Source organism: Suncus etruscus, chromosome 18 (assembly GCF_024139225.1).
Source record: "Suncus etruscus isolate mSunEtr1 chromosome 18, mSunEtr1.pri.cur, whole genome shotgun sequence".
In the NCBI taxonomy this organism is placed as follows: domain Eukaryota; kingdom Metazoa; phylum Chordata; class Mammalia; order Eulipotyphla; family Soricidae; genus Suncus; species Suncus etruscus.
In genome coordinates this window covers 2,831,527-2,846,997 of record NC_064865.1, presented here as the reverse complement: position 1 = coordinate 2,846,997, position 15,471 = coordinate 2,831,527, and the positions used below count along the sequence as shown (strand labels likewise).

Genomic DNA, 15,471 nt, shown 5'->3' with positions numbered 1-15,471 from the left:
AAGGTTCATTTCTTCATTCTGGGCAATGGCCCACACATCCAACTGTGGATGTATACTTGGCTTTCTATTCTGGACAAGTCAAGTTCTCTCAAAGCCTGTATCTTTTCTTACTCTTCCTTTATTTTTATTATTATTATTATTATTATTTTTTTTTTTGGTTTTGGGGCCACACCCTGCGGTGCTCAGGGGTTACTCCTGGCTGTCTGCTCAGAAATAGCTCCTGGCAGGCACGGGGGACCATATGGGACTCCGGGATTTGAACCAACCACCTTTGGTCCTGGGTCGGCTGCTTGCAAGGCAAATGCCGTTGTGCTATCTCTCCGGGCCCTCTTCCTTTATTTTTTAAATACACTTGTTTTATTTCATTGCTTATCTCCTAAAATTCTTTTTCTTGGGTTAAGGTCTTGAGTAAGATTTAGGACTGACTTTTCTTTCCTGCAAAGCCCAATTTCTCACTCCAACCTGAGTTCCATGGCTTCTGAGAAATTATTTTTGTTAATGAGTCAACTGCTGGTAACAGACTGGAGGGAAAAAGGTGGCATTTGGAGACCAGAGAGATAGCACAGCAGTAGGTTGTTTGCCTTGCATGCGTGAGCCTGCCAGGAGAGATTTCTGAGCACAGAGCCAGGAGTGACCCCCCCCCCCCAAAAATACTACCCAATCATACTATTTTTACCCAACTTCTTTGTCATATTCTTCCCTGTTAGCTCACTTTTTTGAGGGGTGGGGGGTGGGGAGTTGGGCCATACCTGGCAATGCTCAGGGATTATTCCTGGCTCTATGGTCAGAAATTACTCCTGGCAGGGCCAGAGAGATAGCATGGAGGTGGTGTGTTTGCCTTGCGTGCAGAAGGACCGTGGTTCGGATCCCGACATCCCACATGGTTCCCCAAGCCTGCCAGGAGCAATTTCTGAGCACAGAGCCAGGAGTAACCCCTGAGCGCTGCTGGGTGTGACCCAAAAACCAAAAAAAAAAAAAAAAAAAAAAAAAAGAAGAAGAAATTACTCCTGGCAGACTTGCAGGACCATATAAAATCTCAGGAATCAAATGAGGGTTGGTTTCATACAAGGAAATGACCTAACCTCTCTGCTATTGCTCTGGTCCAGTTAGCTCACTCTTGACCAGATCTGGATCCCAAATCCAGCACTAGATGATTTCCCTTTGTGGTATGCAAATTATAAATCGTCATTTTGCTCAACTTTCTGTGAATTTCCTTGTACCAGCAAACATTTTTAGACTGAGAAATGCTTCATTATGTTATTTGTACCCCAAGACCACTGAAAACAGGAAATTTCCAAATCCATTCCTTTGCTTTAAGTCTCATAATGTCACCTTGGGATTTTCCTGTCTTGTTACACTGTCTGCTACATGGAGAGTGAGTTTACCCACATGTGCCATAAAAGGCTCTTAGTATTTATCTTTTCTTTTTTTCTTTTTTTTCTTTTTGGATCACACCCGGCAGTGCTCAGGGGTTACTCCTGGCTCTATGCTCAGAAATCACTCCTGGCAGGCTCGGGGGACCATATGGGATGCCAGGATTCGAACCAATGACCTGCATGAAAGGCAAATGCTTTACCTCCATGCTATCTCTCCGGCCCCTATTTATCTTTTCTGAAAAGGCTCTTTTTGTTTTGTTTTGTTTTGTTTGTTTTTGGGTCAAACCCATCAGCGTTCAGGGGTTTCTCCTGGCTCTGTGCTCAGAAGTCGCTCCTGGCAGGGATCATATGGGATACCAAGGATTGAACCCTGGTCTATCCTGGGCGGTGGCGCTAAAGGTAAGGTGCCTGCCTTGACTGCGCTAGCCTCGGATGGACCGCGGTTCGATCCCCCGGCGTCCCATATGGTGCCCCAAGCCAGGAGCGACTTCTGAGCGCATAGCCAGGAGTAACCCCTGAGCGTCACCGGGTGTGGCCCAAAAACCAAAAAAAAAAAAAAAAAAAAAAAAAAAGAAATAGCTCCTGGCAGGCACAGGGGACCATGTGGGACACCGGGATTCGAACCAACCACCTTAGGTCCGGGATCGGCTGCCTGCAAGGCAAATGCAGCTGTGCTATCTCTCTGGCCCCTTGTTTTTGTTTTTGTTTTGGGACCACACCTGACTGTACCTGGGGATTACTCCTGGCTCTGTGCTTGAAGATCATTCCTGCCAGTACTCAGGAGACTGCATGGGATGCCAAAGATCAAATCAGGGTTGGCAGTATGCAAGGCAAGATCCTTAAACCTCAAAAGATCTCTCCATTCCCATTTCATTGTTTTTTTTTTACAACCAATGAAACTGGGAACCAGAGGTAAACTTGGTGGGAGTGAGTGACTGTAGCCGGGGAACTTAAATATAGAAAGTCTGAAGAGAGGGGAATGCACAGGTACAGAAAGCACAGGGTAATTTTGGACTAGCACAGCTGTTTTAATTGATGTTTTGTTAACTGAACAAGGACAAACAGACCAGAGATTTTTTTCCCTTGGTGGAGTTACTTTGAACCACTTAAAATAAATACGGGAGGGAGTTAAGATTCTTTTTTTTTTTTTGGTTTTGGGCCACACCTGGCAGTGCTCAGGGGTGACTCCTGGCTATCTGCTCAGAAATAGCTCCTGGCAGGCACTGGGGACCATATGGGACACCGGGATTCAAACCAACCACCTTTGGTCCTGGATCGGCTGCTTGCAAGGCAAATGCCGCTGTGCTATCTCTCCGGGCCCAAGGAGTTAAGATTCTTAATGCAAGAGCACAACTTTGTGAGGATGTCAGGATCTAAACTTTCATTTAGAAGTCAAACTATAACCTAGCTTTGCTGTGAACCTAAGTACAACCATGACAGGCTCAAGGCTTTTATTGTTTCTTTCAGTTTTGGGGCCATACCTGGCTGTGCTCAGGGATTACTCCTGGTTCTTCACTCAGAAATCGCTCCTGACAGGCTCAGAGGACCATATGGGATGCAGGGAATCGAACCTGGGTCCGTCCTAGGTCGGCTGCGTGCAAGACAAACGCCTTACCGCTGTGCTATCCCTCTGGCTCCTGACAGGCTCAAGTTTTTTTTTTTTGTTTTGTTTTTTTTGTTTTGTTTTGTTTTGTTTTGTTTTTTGGGCCACACCTGGTAATGCTCAGGGATTACTCCTGGCTATGTGCTCAGAAGTTGCTCCTGGCTTGGGGGACCATATGGGACACCAGGGGATCGAACCTTGGTCCGTCCAAGGCTAGCGCAGGCGAGGCAGGCACCTTACCTTTAGCGCCACCGCCCGGCCCCGCAGGCTCAAGTTTTAAGGAACAAAGACTAGGCCCAAAAGAACAGTCAGTTCCTGGAACCAGACCATAGGGGTGTGTACTTGGAAATACAGCAATGGACAGATGGCCAGGCAACCACACTCTGGGTCTGACAGAAATGACCACAGCACTCTGGATCTGGAGGTGCATGAGTTCCCCTCCTGAGCCTATAGCCCACCCTAGTTGTTTTTCTGATAAAACATATATCCTACAGCCAATGCTAGCTATTTGTCTGATGCAACTTTGTACTAAGAACCTATCATTTTAAAAATCAACTACCCAGAGGCAGGAATACCCTAAGTTCCCTATAAAAAGGGGGGCCTGTGAGTCCACCCTGGGTCTCTATTTCTTAGGAGGTGGTCAACACCAGCATGCTGAAAATAAAAGCTCCCTTGCCTTCTTGCAGTGCAATCTGTCTCATTCAGTCTTTGTGAGATAGGTCTTGAGTCTGTATTTAACAACTATGAGTTTGTTGTTGTGGTGGTGGTGGTGGTTTTGGGGCCACACTCAGCAATGCTCAGGGGTTACTCCTGGCTCTGCACTGATTGTGCTTAGGGAGACCATCTAGGATGCTGGGGCTCAAACCCTGGTTGGCTGTGTGCAGTGTAAATTCCTTACCTAATGCTCCAGCCCCAATTTCTTGAGCTTTTCAAGTGTGCAAGGAACTCAAGTGTGGCTTTAAGGAATGTCTTGTGGCTCTTGGACTTGGTGACAGAATCCAAGATTGTGAATGAAGCAAATGAAAAGAGTTTGTAGGAAGGTGGATGATCCCTCTCCAGAGCATCCCTGGAGCACAGACAGCATTCTCTGTGAACACAGAAAAGAAGCAAGAAGGGGTGAGAGAGAGAGAGAGAGAGAGAGAGAGAGAGAGAGAGAGATGAGAGGAGGGGAGGAGAGAGAGAGAGAGAGAGCGAGGAGAGAGAGAGAGAGAGAGAGAGAGAGAGATGGAGAGTCATTGGCCAGAGATGTGGGGGAGGCCTGGGTTCAAAAAAGAAAGGGAAAGGAATAGTTACAGAGTAGGCAGCATCTCTCTGATGCTTTATCTCTACCCCCTACTCCCAGCAGGCACAGCTCTGGTCACTATTCCAGGCCCCCCTGCAACTGTGCAAGTTTTTCCTTTATACCTTTATACATTTCCTTATATACAAGGGGCGTTCCAAGTCCACCTGCCTTACATCAACATTTCCAACATTTTATGTTTTGCTGATTTTTTTTGAATTATATGGAGAGTTATCCTCAGCAGTCAGGTGAAGGTCTGCAAAAGCCATGGTGGTTGTCAGCTGCATTTCACTTCTTTACTGTTTATTTAAAAGCTTCAAAGCCGAGAGACAGGTGTAGGAAGAAATGAAACAGTGCTTAAGGAACAAAACATTAACTTTGTGACTTTTTATAAAGCCTAGCCTAAGAAAGTGGAAAAAGAAAGACCCAGTGGTGTGCTGGATTTACTCCTGGCTCTGCTGTCATGGGTCGCTCTTGGTGAGCTCAGAGGACCATATGGGATTGCTGGGTATTGAACCACATGCAAGGCCAAGTGCCTTATCTGCAGTGCAATTGCTCTAATCCCTGCCCCCCCAACAGCCCCCATAAATCCTAAAATAATCCATTATACTAGTACACAATTGACTCTTGACTTCCAAATATTAAATTCATGTCCTAGGGGCCAAAACCCAAACTAAATATACCTAATAAACCTATACCCTACCAGTGATGGCTAAACCTTTTGAGCCCAAGTGCCCAAACTGGCGCACAAGGCCCAGTCCTTCTAATTCCCAGTCCGGCCCTGTTGCCAGGTGAGCCAGCCACCGCTGGCACGCATGCCATGGGTTCGCCATCGAGGTTAGACCCAAGGTTTCTGGAGTCCTCACACACAGCGAAATTGTGCTAGACTTGGAAATGGATGTTGCTTCTTTGTTAATAAGTCTAGACAAACCCAGAACAATTTTTTGGGGTTAGTTTTTAGACCATATTTGGTGGTGATAAGGATTTACTTCTGGATCTGTGCTCAGAGGTTATTCCTAGTGGGGTTACCAGGAATCAAACCTGGGTCAGCCTGTGCACAGCCAAGCCCTGCTTCACTATCTCTCCAGCCTTCTCTTAATTTAAGTTCTTTATTCATATTCAGAGGTGCTTACACCCAGCTGTGCTCTGAGGACCAACCCTTGCGAGTATTAGTATGAGCAAGACAAGCAAGCACCTAGATGTTGTATTCCAGGTTGTCAAGGATGGAAGCACTTGGCAAAGCTTACGCCAATCATTCCTTTTTTTTTGGGGGGGGGGGCACATCTGGCAATGCTCAGGGGTTACTCCTGGATCAACGCTCAGAAATCGCTCCTGGTAGGTTTGGGGGACCTATGGGATGCTGGGGATGGAACCCAGGTCTGTCCCTGGTTGGCCACGTGCAAGGCGAACACTCACCACTGCGCTGTCACTTTGGCCCAAGTCAGGAATTCTTTATTCACCTCATGATGACTGCACTTCACCCAAAGAAAGGCAAAGTGCAGCCCCAACACAGTCATTCCAGTTCTTTTAAAGTGTGGAGAATAGGGGCCGGGAAGGTGGCGCTAGAGATAAGGTGTCTGCCTTGTAAGCGCTAGCCAAGGAACGGACCGCGGTTCGATCCCCCGGTGTCCCATATGGTTCCCCCAAGCCAGGGGCAATTTCTGAGCGCTTAGCCAGGAGTATCCCCTGAGCGTCAAACGGGTGTGGCCCAAAAACCAAAAAAAAAAAGTGTGGAGAATAGTTTTAAAGAAGTCTGGGTCACTGGTATATTTTTCTCCCCTGTTCCCAAATAATTTAAAGAAAAAATTATTTAAAAGCACATATACTGGGCCTGGAGAGAGATAGCACAGCGGCGTTTGCCTTGCAAGCAGCTGATCCAGGACCAAAGGTGGTTGGTTCGAATCCCGGTGTCCCATAGGGTCCCCCATGCCTGCCAGGAGCTATTTCTGAGCAGACAGCCAGGAGTAACCCCTGAGCACCGCCGGGTGTGGTCCAAACCCCCCCCCCAAGAAAAAAGCACATATACTGGGGCCAGAGAGATAGCATGGAGGTAGGGCATTTACCTTGCATGCAGAAGGATGGTGGTTGGATTCCCGGCGTCCCATATGGTCCCCCGAGCCTTCCAGGAGTGATTTCTGAGCTTAGAGCCAGGAGGAACCCCTGAGCGCTGCCGGGTGTGACCCAAAAACAAAACTAAACAAAAAAAGCACATATACTATATAAATTCCCAAGTATTTGCCATCAACTTTAACAGACTTATTACTTTATGCCTTAAAAAAGGGGAATTTGCCAGCATGGAGGTTGGAGGAGACATGGATGAAAGAAGTTAAGATGCAGGGCAAGCTAAGAATGGCAAATGCTTAAATAGGTTTAAGATATAGGCCACACACATGATGGCCAGGGCAAATAAAACTGATATTTCCTGAAAAAAAAAAAAAAAAAAAAAGGAAGTAGTAACCAAAGAGATAGTACCAGTGCTTGCCTTGCTTATGGCCAACTCAGATTCAATTTCAGCACCATATATGGCTTTGCCATTACTGCCAGGAGTGGTTCCTGAGTTCCTAAGCACAGAACCAGGAGTAAACCCTGAGTACCAATGGTTGTAAGCCAATTAATGAAAACAAATTGATTATTGAGCCAGAGAAATTTTACAAGAGGTAAGGTGCTTGCCTTATATGTGGCTGACCCTGGTTCAAATCTTCATAACACATTTGGATCCATAACTGAGTACAGATAGGGATCAGTCTGAGCACAATGTCAAAAGTATTCTTTTTTTTTTTTTTTTTTTTTTTGTCATACCAGGCAGCGCTTAGGGATTACTCCTGGCTCTATGCTCAGAAATCACTCCTGGCAGGCTCGGGGAACCATATGGGATGTCAGGATTCGAACCACTGACCTTCTGCACGCAAGGCAAATGCCTTACCTTCATGCTATCTCTCTGGCTTCATCAAAAGTATTCTGAGTATGGTCAGGTATGCCCCCTTTGACAAATATTGCCTATCAAAATATTAAAAATACCAAATAATTCACTGAACACTCACACGAGTATTCACATACCAGAGGAACTATATTTTTTATAATTTCTTTTTTTGTTGTTTTTGGTTTGGGTTTTGGGCTACACCCAGAGGTGCTCAGGAGTTATTCCTGGCTTTGTGCTCAGAAATTGCTCCTGGCAGGCTCAGGGGACCATATGGGATTTCAGAAATTGAACCAGGGTCTGTCCTGGGCTGGCAGCGTGCAAGGCAAATGCCCTACCACTGTGCTATCACTCCAACCCATAATTTCTTTATTTAAGCACCATGGTTAAGAAAATATTTCTGGGGCCGGATAGATAGCCTGGCTTCCATGCAGAGAAATGGTGGTTCGATTCCCCACATCCCATAAGGTCCCCCGTGCCTGCCAGGGGCAATTTCTGATTGTAGAGCCAGGAGTAACTCCTGAGTGCTCGCCCCCCTAAAAAAAAAAAAAAAAAAAAAAAACCAGAAAAGAAAAAAGAAAATATTTCTAACTGGGTTTTAGCCATAAAATGCACACACCCACTTCACTAGTGTAACTTTTCCACCACCCCTGAGCACCGCCGGATGTGGCCCCCCCCCAAAAAAAAAAAGAAATACAACTTATCATCAGTGTCAAACCATTATGGTAAAGTTCACTATGGACACTGTACTTCATACTGTAAAATTGCTGCAAAACAACACTGGATCAATTTTGATGACAAGAAGATCAAAAAAGTCCCTAATACATTGGTGAAATCTACAGCAGCATACATCCTGTTTTATACTTCTTAAAGATCTACAATGAACACCAGATAATCATTTCACTTCCTTTTCGGTTGCTATTGATGCTCTAGGATTCTTTCCACAGGCATGATCAATGAATATGGATTGAAAATCATGGACCCCCAATGTGTTTCTTTGTATGATGGATTTATGTCTTAATTTCATTATTGCTCTAGGTCTCAGTTAATCATGAAATCTTACAATTTAATTTAGTCAAGGTTCACCTGAAAGAAAAATTTCTCATCATATTAATGTTGTTTTTCTTTCTAGGTATACTCATTTAACGACTTTCACTCTTTTTATTTTAACATCATTGCTTTATTTCCCTCAATTTAGGTTTTTTTTTTTGGTTTTGTTTTTTGTTTTTTGGGCCACACCCGGCGGTGCTCAGGGGTTACTCCTGGCTGTCTGCTCAGAAATAGCTCCTGGCAGGCACGGGGGACCATATGGGACACCGGGATTCGAACCAGCCACTTTGGTCCTGGATCGTCTGCTTGCAAGGCAAACGCCGCTGTGCTATCTCTCCGGGCCCCCTATTTCCAATTCTGAGTATGAACATCTTTATTCTTGAAGACTTGCTATCACCATCAAGCTTCTGCACCACTTCCTAGGCTGCAGTGCTTTGGGGGTCTAGAATTTCTGGAAGCAGAAACTTGTTCTCAGGAAGGAGAGGCGGGTAACCGAAGGACGATGATTGGTCTCTATTGATAGTCTTATCAGGGCTATTGTTCTTTGGAAATACTCCCCTGAGGGGGTCCTGCATTTGACTTTGAATTGATGTCCTCAGTCAAGGGAGGGGGTGGGGATATCATAACTTAGATCTTTTTTTTTTTTTTTTTTTGGTCACATCTGGCATCGCTCAGGGATTCCTTCTGGCTCTACACTCAGAAATCGCTCCTGGCAGGCTCGCTGGACCATATGGGATGCCGAGATTCGAACCACTGTCCTTCTGCATGGAAGGCAAACGCCCTTCCTCCATGCTATCTCTCTGGCCCCTAGATTTCCTTTTGTTATTTTTATTTATTTTTTCCTCATTTGAAATCTCATGTAAAAAATATGGAACGCTTCATGAATTTGCATGTCATCCTTGCGCAGAGGCCATGCTAATCTCGGTATCATTGCAATTTTAGTATATGTGCTGCTGAAGCGAGCACTAGATTTCCTTTTTTTTTTTAATCCAAGCTTATTAAAATTAAAAAAAATGGAATCACCTTTGATCTGCAGAGTTAAAAAGTTGTTGATGGGGGGCTGGAGAGATAGCATGGAGGTAAGGCGTTTGCCTTTCATGCAAGAGGTCATTGGTTCGAATCCCAGCATCCCATATGGTCCCCCGTGCCTGCCAGGAGCAATTTCTGAGCATGGAGCCAGGAGTAACCCCTGAGCACTGCCGGGTGTGACCCAAAAACCACAAAAAAAAAAAAAAGTTGTTGATGGGGCCGGAGAGCTGGAGGTAAGGTGTCTGCCTTGCAAGCGCTAGCCAAGGAAAGATCGAGACCGTGGTTCGATCCCCCGGTGTCCCATATGGTCCCCCCAAGCCAGGGGCAATTTCTGACAGCTTAGCCAGGAGTAACCCCTGAGCATCAAACGGGTGTGGCCCGAAAAACCAGAAAAAAAAAAGTTGTTGATGACCTTCACCAGTGTTCATTACTGGCCACCAATTCCTACAGTTACTCTCCTGTTGTCTTAATATAAATTAATTAGTCCTAGTGTTGGTGTGGGGAGATGGTGAGGCCTTACTGGATTCGACTCAGCTCCCGCAGCCCCTAAAAGGTCTGGCAGGTCTGAAGATGGCAAGATGAGGGTGGAGAGATTCACAAAGCAATCAGATGAAGCCTGCCAGGAGCGATTTCTGAGTGTAGTAAGGCATAAAATAAAACAATATGATACATTGAGATAAAATACAATTTAAGTAGTAAGACAATGAGTGGTGCAAATAGTCAAAAGATTAGCCTAGAAAAAAGTTGATTTTTTGAAGGTAACCCAGGTTCAAGAAGTTCTAAAAACAGCTTCTTCTTTGTTGATTTTCAGCTGGTCTTGGATCCTCCATCTTCTTCATCATCACCTTCTGTGTTAGGCTGCTGGGGTCTATTAGATAATTCGCTGCCGTTTTGGGGTCTGGGGTCCTCACAAAAGGTGCCTGTCGTAGAGGAAAAATGGTAGAGAGTGGTGTTTGGGATGCTGCCCAGAGTCTTCAACTCTTTCCCCTTCACTCCCTGCATCTGTTTCATCTGTTTCACGAACCATAGATGGTGGGCTAGCTGAGTGAGTCTGAAAGATGAATTGACAGACCCTATGTCTATTGGGAGCATATCTACTACTTTTCACTGGCATTCCACCAGGTCCAGTTACATTAGCAGCTTTTGGTTCCCTCTCTCCTTTCACAGTATCAAACCCCAGTGTCTCCCCATCACCAAAGCTACACAGAAACTTCTTGGGATTGTTTCTCTTAATAGCTGTCCAGTGAACAAAGACACTCTCCCACTCACCACCAGCCTCTAAGGCAGACACTTATTTTCTATTTTTCCCTTTTAGGCAGACTTTGTTGCCATTGGAGGTCCCCAGGTGAAATGGAGAGGAGGGAGCCTTGAGAAGGGAATCTGCCATTTTCTCTCTACCTTTGCCATCCAGGAATGTCAGGGGAAACCTAAGTTCAGAAAAATCTGCGTTGAACCCCTGAACAACATGAACCCGCCAGCCTCACTAGGAGGCCATCAAGCAGCGCCTGACATCAACTTGGTCTGTCTGACTAATGTGGGAGTTGATCCCTGCTACCCAATTTTTAGGGGAGCTGTGGACGCAGGTTGAAGTGAAGAGTTGCCCTTTGCAGGAAAGTCAGTCCTAGTCCTTACCTAGGCTACAAGCCGTACCTCACAGAAAACAATTTTAAAGAAAAGTTGGGGCCGGAGAGATGGCAAGGAGGTAAGCATTTGCCTTGCATGAAGAAGGATGGTGGTTTGAATCTCCACATCCCATATGGTCTCCCCTTGAGCCTGCCAGGAGCGATTTTTGAGCACAAGGCCAGGATTAACCCTTGAGCACTGCCAGGTGTGACCCAAAAAAAACAAAAACAAAAACAAAAAACCAAAAAAATTTTTAGAAGAAAAGTAAAAACAGGTTTATTAGGTATTAGGGGTGTGTGTGTGTGTGTGTGTGTGTGTGTGAGAGAGAGAGAGAGAGAGAGAGAGAGAGAGAGAGGGGGGGGGGGGAGAGAGAGAGAGAGAGATCTCCAAAGGGGGAGAGAACCCCAGTACACAACAACCCAGTAGAAAAGTATGAAAAATACACATCAAGAGAGGAGATGCGGGCAATATGTACATGTATGCACCCAAGAAACACTTGTGTGTGCGTCTCTTCTCTTTGTTCCAAGTTGGTTTACGAAGCAGGGATCTCAAATTCGAGGCCCTCCACAAGATTTTGTGGCCCTGCCCTAGAGGAATATTTTTTTGTTTTGTTTTGTTTTGTTTTAGTGTTTGGGTCACACACCCCCATGTCAAGGCTTACTGCTGACTTTGCACTCAAGGATCACCCGACTCAATTGAGTTTGAGGCCCCTGGTAGGGTTTCTCCAAGTCGTTCAAGCTGGGCTTTGTATCTAGTGAAGAGCCTGTTGCAATGGAGGTGGCCAAAGGGAAGGGGTGGAATCAGTGCATCTTCTGTGACCTTCCGGTTCCAGCATTGTTCCTTTTGGGGCTCCTCATACCCAAGGTGTGTCTTGGGAGCTTTGGGGTCAGTGACCGAGGAACTTCTTCAGGTTCCATCTCTTGATTTTGTTACATTCTAAGAACTCAATGTGCCTGTTTCAGCACTGAGATTTGCAATTTAGTTGTACTTTTTTTTATTTTTGGCTTTTTGTTAGTTTTCTGTCACACCTGGTGGTGTTTAGTTAACCCCGTGGCTTAGTCCTGGTTCTGAATTCAGGGATCTCTCCAGACAGAGATTGGGAGATGGAACCCAAGCCAACTGCGTGGAAAGAAAGCGCAGTCCTATTGGTTCAGTACAGGGTTTTGTTTGTTTGTTCGTTTTGGGGCCCTAGCAGTGCTTAGGGATGACTCCTGGCTCCGTGCTCAGAAATTGCTCTTGGCAGGCTAGGAGGCTCATGTGGGATGCGGGGAACCAAACCTGGGACCATCTCAGGTCTGATGCGTGCAAGGCAAACGCCCCCCTGCTTGGTTTTTGTGTTTGTTTTGTTGTTTGGCCCACACCCGGTGACGCTCGGGTTCAACTCCTGGCAGGCGTGGGGGGGCGCCCTATGGGACGCCGGGAATCGAACCGCGGTCCGTCCGAGTTTAGCGCGCAAACTACAGCGCAAGGCAGAGACGCCCGGCCGCTCGCGCCGCCGCTCCGGGTTTCCCTTCCCGCGCAGTCTTCATGCTAATGAAGCCGGAAGTGGGAAGGGGGATCCCAGAGCCCGGCCGGGAGCGCCTAGAGCTTATTCATTGTCTTTCCCGCCCCTGGGGCCGGACGTCACTCGGGCGCGGGCAGGGGGCGGGAAGGGCGGGCCGAGAGCATATGGCTTCGGGGAGGGGCGGGACAATGACCGTGTGACCTCGGGGGGCGGGACTAGGACCCTGCGACCTCCCGGAGGGGAGGGGCGGGGCGAGAGCCACGTGGCTTCGGGGAGGGGCGGGAGACAGACCATGTGACCTCGGGGGCGGGACCGGGACCCTGCGACCTCAGGGAGAAGAGGGGCAGGGCGCGACCACGTGATCGCGGGCTGGGCGGGGCGAGAGCCCCGTGGCTCCGGGGAGGGGCGGCACGAAGACCACGTGACCTCGGGAGGGGGCGGGGCTCGAGGAGCACGCGGCCTCGTTTAGGGGCGTGACCGAGCGACCACGTGATCGCGGAGTGGGCGTGTCGGCGGGGCGTTCCCGGCCGCGTCTCAGCCGCGCCTCACTTCGTCTCGCCCTCCCCCGGCGTCGCGTCGCCTCAGCTGGTCTCCCGCGCGCGTGTGTGCGGCGCGCCATGGCTGAGAGCCCGGGCGCCGCGTCGGCCCCGCGCGGCCGCGGCCGCGGAAGGCGGGGCGAGGGCGGGCTGCTCGGGCCGGGGCCGGGGCGGCCGTGGCGGGCGCGGCGGCCGTGGCCGCGCCCGAGGAGCCCGCGCGGGGGCCGGCGGCCGGAGGGGGGCCGCCCGCCTCAGCGCTGGGGCCGCGGCCGCCGCCCGCGCGCCGGCCCCGCCGCCCCGCGCGCCTTCGGCTTGGCCCGCGGCCCGCCCGCCGCCTCGCGCTCGCCGTCTGCCCGCCCGCTTCCCGCCGCCGCTCGCCCGCCTCGGCCCGCCGCCCGCCCGCGCGCTCGGCCGGCCCCGCCGCAGGGGCGTGTGTCGCGCCGACTTCGCCCGCTACGTCCGCGGGGAGCCGCTCGGGGGCCCCGCCGGCGAGGTGAGGGCCGGCCGGGCGGGCGGGCTGGGGTCCCTCCGCGGCCCCGCGGCTCAGGGTCGAGGCGCGTCGCACTGGCTTTCTCTCCCCCCAGTCCGCCGAGTCCCCGGCTCCGGGGAGGCGGCCCTGCAGAGTTGGGGACCGCCTCGGGCACCAGCAGGACCCCCAGGCTGCGCCCCGTCACACCTAATCCCCCCTCAGCCCCCCGCATCCTCTGGGGAGCAGCAAGACACAGGAGGCGCCCCGCAAAGTCGGAAGCCGCCCCAAGCCCAAGCGGGACTCCCGGGGTGCGCCTAGGGGTCCCCCGGGACGTCCTGAGCGGAGGGTCGAGGAAGCCACGTGCTAAGCAAGCTCCTGATTTGCAATTCTCTCCCCCCAACTCTTTCTTTTAACTTTATTGATCTGTATCTTTTGGGGGCCACACTGTGGCGATCAAGGGTCTTAACCGGCAACACTCAGGGGATCCTGTGTGGCTCCTGATGCTGCACTCTGGCAAAAATGCACGCCCGCCCACGGAGCCTCGTCTTTGTCCCCTCGTCTGTTCCTTTTGGGTCCTGGGAGACTGGGGTGCTGGAGATCGAACGCCCGTTGGCTGCATGCAACGCAAGGTCCTTACTTGTGTACTAGTCCTCCAGTTCCTACAAACTAATTTTGTTGTTTTTGTTTTTGTTTTTAGTTTTTGGATCACACCTGGCACTGCTCAGGGGTTACTCCAGGCTCCAGGCTCAGGCTCCGGGCAGGCTCGGGGACCCTATGAGGTGCCCGGATTCAACCAATGACCTTCTGCAAGAAAGGCAAACGCCTTACCTCCATGCTATCTCTCTGGCTAATTTTTTAAATTTGACTAAATCTTGGGTTTTTTTGTTTGTATTTCTTCTGGTGGGCTTAGGGATCATATACGGTGTTAGGAATGGAACTGGTGTTTTCCACATAGAAGGCAAACACCTTTCCTGCTTCATTACTTTATTATCTTCATCCCCAAACCAAGTTTTCTTTTTCTGTTCTGTTTTGATTTGATTTTGGGTCACTCGGGTTTCTCCTGGCTCTGCACCCAGAAATCGCTCCCGGCAGGCTCCAGGGATCATATGGGAAGCTGAGAGTCGAATTGGAGTCTGTCCTCCTTTGGCTGAGTGCAAGGCAAAACTCCCTAATGCTGTGTGATGATGACCCTTAGGCGCTCTACACTCAGAAATTAAACCTGGCGGGCTCAGGGGTCATATGGAATGTGGCAGATCGAACCCAAGTCAGCCACGTACAAGGCAAACACCCGTTTTTTCCTTTTGCTGTGCTATCGCTCCACCCCCCAAACTTGGTTTTCTTGAGTATCTCTTACATACAGAGCTTTAGATACTCTGGTCCCAGGTGAATTGTTAACTTGTCATTGCTAATACTTTAATAGCTGAATAGAGACTACCAAGTTAAGTTCCTTTCCTGTGTGCTCTCACCTGAACAGCGATCTTTGCTTGGGGAAGCATGGAGAAAGGAAAACTTACTTCTGTAACTATCCTCTCCCGGGCAAGGCACAGCTAATTTGCTTGTCTTTCTCATTAAATGACATTACTCATTCATTAGAAACATTTCTTTTGGGGGGTGGGGTGTTTTAACAGGCAGCATTTCTCGGGGACTGCTCTTGGGGCTCAAGGGACAATATAGGGTATCAGGGATCAAGCCCAGGTTGACTGCATGCAAGGCAAGTGCCTACCTGCTGTACTCTCTCCTGCCCCTCAGAAACATTTCTATTAGATTCTTATTAAAACTTGGCTTTGGTTGCATCCTTTACTAAATGTGCTTCTGTAAACAATTCGTTTCATTCATCCCACATAGTTTCTATGAATGAAAGGATCCTTAGTGCTTGATTTCTGGAATGATTTCTTCTCAACCATTAAGAAATGACTTGTGGGCCCGGAGAGATAGCACAGTGGTGTTTGCCTTGCAAGCAGCAGATCCAGGACCAAAGGTGGTTGCTTCAAATCCCGGTGTCCCACATGGTCCCCTGTGCCTGCCAGGAGCTATTTCTGAGCAGACAGCCAGGAGTAACCCCTGAGCATCGCTGGGTGTGACCCA

The 15,471-nt window shown here is 49.0% G+C and overlaps 1 non-coding gene across 1 annotated transcript; it reads right to left on the bottom strand.

The window, feature by feature from the left end:
- Positions 1–9,087: 9,087 nt before the first annotated feature.
- Positions 9,088–9,191, bottom strand: LOC125996763 (U6 spliceosomal RNA). Its single transcript, XR_007491443.1, has one exon. It is a non-coding gene; the product is annotated as a U6 spliceosomal RNA (small nuclear RNA).
- Between the last annotated feature and the right edge of the window lie 6,280 nt (positions 9,192–15,471).